The sequence below is a fragment of the Vigna radiata genome, unplaced genomic scaffold (assembly GCF_000741045.1).
Source record: "Vigna radiata var. radiata cultivar VC1973A unplaced genomic scaffold, Vradiata_ver6 scaffold_184, whole genome shotgun sequence".
Lineage (NCBI taxonomy): Eukaryota > Viridiplantae > Streptophyta > Magnoliopsida > Fabales > Fabaceae > Vigna > Vigna radiata.
In genome coordinates, this window is record NW_014541999.1 from 48,172 (window position 1) to 55,447 (window position 7,276).

General features: G+C 29.5%; 1 pseudogene; it reads right to left on the reverse strand.

The window, feature by feature from the left end:
* Positions 1 to 980: 980 nt before the first annotated feature.
* LOC106778820 lies at positions 981 to 4,696 on the reverse strand (annotated as a pseudogene).
* Between the last annotated feature and the right edge of the window lie 2,580 nt (positions 4,697 to 7,276).

Here is a 7,276-nt window from a genome sequence, read left to right on the forward strand (position 1 = left end):
ATTAACTATGTTTTTTACTTCAACACCAATTCATTTTTTGAAAGATGGAATTTTAATTAAAAAATTAAATGTTTTCTGTTGCACTTTTTAAGTGCTTGAATCAATGAGTTTGAATTAAAATAAAATTCAGTTAAAAAATTCTTCCATCCTTCGCCCAAATCCTATTAAATGTAAAATTAAGAATATAATATATAATATAGATATTTGTAATTATTTAAGAGAGCCTAACATTAATTTTAACTTACTTGACTACATCGGCATAAAGCTCATACATCTTATGATATGTGCTATAAAGTAAGACATTAATGAAGTTTCCATATAGTTTCAATAAGGAAATTAACATAATTTTTATTATAAAAAGTTAGTGAATGAAAGATAAAATCTACTCAAATTCGTTATACACAAGAACAAAGTGTGATATTCTAAGATCCATTGAGGAACAAAGTGTGATATACAAAGTGTGATATACAAGAACAATATTATTCTGATTCCAAAAATCCATCTGCAGAGGGAGATTGACATATGCAACTTAACCAAGAGCTACCTTGTACGAACCATCCTGAAGAAACAAAAAAGACGCTATCGTCGTTAGAAGAAAGAAATCTTCTTCTTAAAGCAAAAATTAACTAAGACATTGTTTTTACCTAAGACATTGTTTTTACCGTATACAAATTGGAAGAAAGAAATCTTTTTATTAAAGCAAAAATTATGTGAAAAAAAAATCAGAGAACAGTATATAAAACTCAACAAGGAACCATGTTAATTGGACAAACCTTGTTGGACTCATTGGAGTATATGGATTCCATGCTCGATCACGCATAGGTGTCCTCATTCCATCATGAATAGGTGTTGCTATAAATAGTAATACATTTATCAATAACCGATTATAACCATCGGTCAAAAAAACAAGTTAGAGAAGATGATTAAATAAAAATTTATTACAATAAAATCAAACAAACCTCGAGGATCTCTCATTGGAGTCATATATGGGTGTAGGGGAGTTCGAGAAGGATGCATTGGAGTTTCACTTCCCATTCCATAGCGAGATGTACCACTGGAAGAACACAAAAAAGTTAGAGGATTGAACATCTTCCATTGCATACCTGGAATCTTAAATTACATTTACATAAAACTCACCAATATGGAGTTATAGCCACATTGTCAGATATATGGTTGCGGTCAACTGCAAATCACCAAGTAAGCAACCATGAAAATACCAAAATACATACACTACAGGTTTTTCTTCACAAAGACGTACCTGTTACAATTTTCATGTGAGATTCAAGCTCAACACGAACTGATGTGCCTTTATCCTCTATAACACGTCCTCGATAACCTTTATATGGACCCTGACGAACTTTAACAGTTGTACCTGCCAAACCGTCATGCTCCCTCCCACCCCTATGTCTCCCTCCAGCTATACCACATCCAAATAATTTAACATCAATCAAGTTACTTAAGGAAATGTACAACAAATTGATAGACTGGTTCCACATAAAACATGAAGAAAAAAAAGAGACATACAATCCATTGGCCCTCCACGAGGAAACCTCCTTGGGGATGGTGGAATACGACTTGAACTTGTAAGAGTGGGAAATTTTGAGTAGGCATCACCCTAGAGGAAGAAAGAAATGAATTTTTATGCAAAATATTATCACAATGCTAAAACCAATGGCAAAACATTCACAAAAATTTAAATAGGAAAATTGGTTACATTTCTGCCACCACTGGAGCGTGAACCCCCCATTACCACACATGATTGAGCCTTAGCACATATAAAGCCTGCATGTTCAAGTTGATGGCGATCAAAGATGAACAAGATTCCTCTATATATGTGTTCCACAGGACCTTGTTTCCCCTAACCAGAAAAAACAAACAAATAAATAAATATAAAAATATTATCTTTCAAAGGTAAATCTAGCCAAAAGACAGAATCTCACTTTACTGGAACCATCAACAATCCGGACAACATCCTTTGATGAAACTGTATTCTTATACCTATCTTGCACACTTATTTTCTTATCTATCTTACATTTGATCTCTCTTAATTTTACCAGCACAACTTCGTGTCTGTCAGGAATCCCCTTTAGAACCTAAAATAGCAATAGACATTTAATATAATAACAAATGCAAAATTTTAATAAAATAAAATTTTAAATTCTTGAGTCACTTACCTGAAATGCTTCACTTTCTACACGTACTATGACACCAAAGCTCATATTACTGCACATATTAAATAGAAAATAGAAATGAGAAAACATTGAACTATATCTTAGGGGTTAGGTGAATAGCAATAATCTCAAGCAAACAAAGCTTACTCAAGCAATACAAGATCATGGAGTTCATAGTCCCCAATTCTAGTAACTCTAGTCGTTACTTCTGAACTTCCTACAACATCATCTTCAAAGACACGAATCTAAAGAGAGAATATTTTTATATCATTTATGCAGTAAATATAATTAGAAAATAGAAATTAACAAATCTTTAGACCACAAAACTCACATGCTCTTTTGTTGTATCGGATATTAAAATCAAGATATGCTGCTCGACCTTCACAACCATGCCCGTGATCCCTTCTTGAGCGCCAGAAACAACCTTAACGTGATTTCCAGGTTCAAAATATTTACGAACCTCTTTTTTATTTATAGCAATAGTTTTCTGATCATGATGAATAATTAATCATTAATCAAACATGAAAAAATAGCACCGCACATGACAACTTAATTATCATTCATACTTACTGGGAGTCCCTCTATTTGGGGTCTTATGTAAAGATTATTTTCATCCACCTTCTCCACCTTTCCCTTAAGGTGTTTCAAATCACCCTTAACCACCATGATGGCATCACCTTTCATAAAGTTCCCTTTCTTTCTATTCCCAAACAAGGTGTAAAAACTAGACCCATCATCATCTCCACTCTCACCAGCTTTACAAAATTTTTCTAATTCATCAAAAGTAGGTTTGATGTTCTGAGCAGTGATGGATTTTATTGAAACAGTTTTGTATAAGAAACCATGTTTGAACATCATGCCCCCAATTGCATCAAAACGTTCACCATATGGGTCACGTCTATGCTCCACACGGATATGCAGTTCCCTGAATAGAAAGACAAATTTAATCAGATCAAAAACAAATTTTCAATACAAAGAAGACTTTCAGCCACAGAATAGAGAGAACCGGTAATACCTTGCTTCATCAAGGTTCATAAATCGAGGGGGAGGAACAAAAGCCTTCTTTTTCACAACCTCCCTACCTTCCTGCATCACACGAGTCATATGTATAAAAAAATAGACGCAGGCTATTCCTTCCAAGGAATTTAAACACTGGACAAATAGAATACATTAATTTAACAAAAAAAAAAAACTGCAACATCCCTTACCAATTTATTTGCAAGAGACTGTAGGTCTATCCTTGGAATTAATTTGACAGTAACCCTCTGCCTCACATTATCAACATTCACTACCTACAGAAGACATTTGATGTTAATACAGAAAACAAGATGGAGGGTATCATGAATTTTCTAAAATGTGATACATACTTTGGCAAGGTCCCCTTTATATGTCCCAATCTTCATTCTAACCCAAGTATCTCTAGCAAGATCAATTGCTTTGCTTTCAACTGACAGAACATCAGTCATTTCTCTGATTGGGACCAGAGTTATTTTTTGGCCAAATATATTGCGTAGACCTTTGCATGCCTGGAAGCATATACATAATATTTAAAAACACAATTTAATCCATACAGACATGGCTATTTATGAACCAGACGTTTTGCATGACATTACCTCTCTGACATGGGCTTCTTTATCTGCTTCTACGTATATATAGTTTTTGAGATGATCAAGAGCAATAGCTGATCTTATTTGCAATTCAGATCCTCTATGTATGCAGTTTTGCATGAGGCAAACGGATGCTTCTCTTTCGCGACCAATCTAATGAGAAAACAAAGAATACATGACATGCTCCAATAATGTTGCAAGAAAAAGAGACATTTACACAAAAAAAGATATGGACATACTGCACATTTGACCATCCAAAGCTTTGGATCTCTCACAGACGGCAGAAGAGCTTGTTGTTCTACATCTGTAGTTTCTTCGTCATATTCCGTTAGGCGCCTTCCATAACGTTCCTGGATGCTTCTGGCCACGGCTTCAAGATCTTCATGATCTTCTTGATGATGTGGTAGCATTGGCCTATTCGGCATCCTTCTCCCATCATCTTCTTCTGGTAGATCGGCTCCACCCTCAACAATGAAGTCTGGATGTTTCAACAGTTGTTAACTTGTCTATATAACTAATAGATATATTTTACACAAAAATAGTCTTAATTTTCTAATTCCTCCGGAAAATCCACCACAAGAGTACATGACTTCATACTCATAACAATTAACAAAAATTTGCAGAGAAAAAGAAAAAAAATACACACCGTCTTCGCCCTCTTCCTCTTCCTCTTCCTCGTCGCTATCCACCACGGCCTCCTCGTCAAAAAAATTAGAAACGGAAACCTTTTTGTACTGGCGCCTGCAACCGCCTCGGGCATCCAAATCCTCATCATCGTCATTCTCCTCATCATCCTCATCCACCTCCTCAGCGTCATCGTTAATGAGACCATATCTTCTGCGCTTCCTGCTGCCGCCACCGCACCCCCGGCGGTCATCCTCCTCGTCGAAGTCTGCGACATGCTCGTCTTCCATGTAATTATCATCGTCGTCGCGGTGCATTCCCCGGTGACTCATCTTTACTTGAGTTGAAGGATGTAAAGAAGAGTACGTCAACGAGAGTACGTGAACAGAATATGGGAACTAGAATATTTATAATGAATTTGACGGGATTTGAAAAGAAAATATATTGTATTTTTTTAAGAAAAGATTTCGAGACAAATCATAATAGATTTAAAAGTAATTTTATAAAAGTTGTGTAATATTTTATTGATGTCATAAATAGAAATATATTTTAATAAATAAAAACTAAAGATTATTGAATTATTTTTAATAAAAATGATATTCGTAAATAAGATAATTTTTGATAAAAAATATTTTGAAATATTAAAGTTAATAAAATATTAATAAATAATCAAAACAATATATTATTATTAATTTATATATGTGAATCATTATATTTAAAAATCATGAATGCTGTATTGAAAATTATTGTGAATCGTTACAAATTTCCGGGGAAGATAAGAAAATTTCTTTATCACGTAAATCAGTATTTACAATCAATCACCCGTAAATAGTTTAAAACAAATATAAAACTAATATGAATTTCGTCGTTGGAAATGAACATTAACAGGGTTTCACATTAAAACTAATACAGCTTTATTCTCTCAGCCCTATGTTCTTCTTCTGGACTTTTTATATATTATCTGCTTTTCTGCATATTTTTCTTTATATATTTTGGGACAAAAAAGAACAATAAAAAATAATTAATTTCATTTTTTCAGGTGTCATATATTCTTTTTTATATATTAGTATATTAAAATATCTAATGTGTTAATATTATTATATATTTTTATTATGAATTCTTCATAATATATACAGTTATCTCATGTGTTAAACATTCAGTTAATAACATATACACATTTTATTATGAATTTATTGATATAAACTACTTTATTAATTATGTAATCTTTCAAAATTTATAACTAGTTTTTGAATTTAATTAGCAATCTCTAATTGAATAATAATTATTATTTTTTTATTATTTTAAAATAAATAAATATATATATATATAACCGAAGTTCTTTGACAAATTGACAAAGATAAAAATTTATTTATCCTATTTGTTAATTAGAAATGAAATAATAGAAAAGGGAATATTAAACTGATTTTTAATATTTCGGAAAGAAGAATTATCATCTTCTTTTTCTTTCTAACTTTTTCTATGATTTTCGATAAAAAAAGTGTTGCTTAAAAAAATAAATGTTAATCTAAAAGATTATATAATAATAATTGTATATATTTTCTTAAAATATATTATTATTGTTAGATTTAAAATAGTACACTAAAAATAAAATTAAGTGTGAAATATTATGAAAAGATAATCTTTATCATAATAGGATATAAGTTATAATAAATGAAATTCAGTTATTATATATTGAATATTTATCTTATTTGATGTTATAATAGTGGATTTACTAAAATTTATAAATATCCTAAGAGTAATTTAACTTAATATTTATTTTTATTCTTATACTTCCAAAATATTTTTTTTTATTTAAGTATTAGAGTTCTTATAAATAGACGTTCTCCAATTTCGATAAAAATATTTGATGTCTATAATGAAATTTAGATAAAATTTACAAAAAAACCATTTCTTGTTCTATAATTATGATTTTTATTTGTTTGTTACAATATTAAGGTTTTTTGTGAAATATTAGATTTTAGAAATACTTTGATGAATAACTATATTTATCTGGATGTGATTCTTGGTTTTTTGTTTGATTTAAAGATATTGGATCAATTGTTTCAGTTTTTTATAGATTACATTATCTAAATAAATAGATATAAATATATTCAGTAAATATTCTAAAGTTTAATAGTTCAATATTATATTATAAAATATTATCTATAAACATTTTAAAGATATTGTGTATTATATATATATATATATATATATATATATATATATATATATATTAAAACTAATTTTATTTTATTTTTTATTAAATAATTTTTTTGTATATATTTAAAATAAATAATAATTGTTTTGAAATATTATATTATTTTAATATTAAAGTTAAAAAATTATGCAATTATTTTATAATTATATTCATCATAATTTTTTATTATAATATTATTTCTTAATTACATTTTTATTTATTACAATGTGTGAAAAAATATTTTATGTAATATGCTTCTTATCTAGAAAGATTAACTAACCATATTATATTGTATACTTATTATTACACAATAAAATAAATATATAACAGGATTTTTGGATTTTACGATGAGTTTGGTTATTTTTTAATTTAGTTTCAATTTAATTTAAGAAAAGTCAATGTAGTCTCCTTTAAGAAGGCCAGAACCTGTTACTGACTTTGAATTTCTCGAATCCTTAATCTTTTTATTTTTCTTTCTCACCACACTTACATGTTCCTCCTAGAAAATATCAAGAAAAAAAAAAGAATTGGAGAATAGTAGAAACATTAACTCATGGTTACCTTTAAAACTTTCTCAAAGTCAATTTAACAAAAATGATATCATTGAGTCCTTTTAAATAAAATAAGAACGAAATTGAAAAAAATAATTAAAATTAAAATTAAAATATAAACACTGA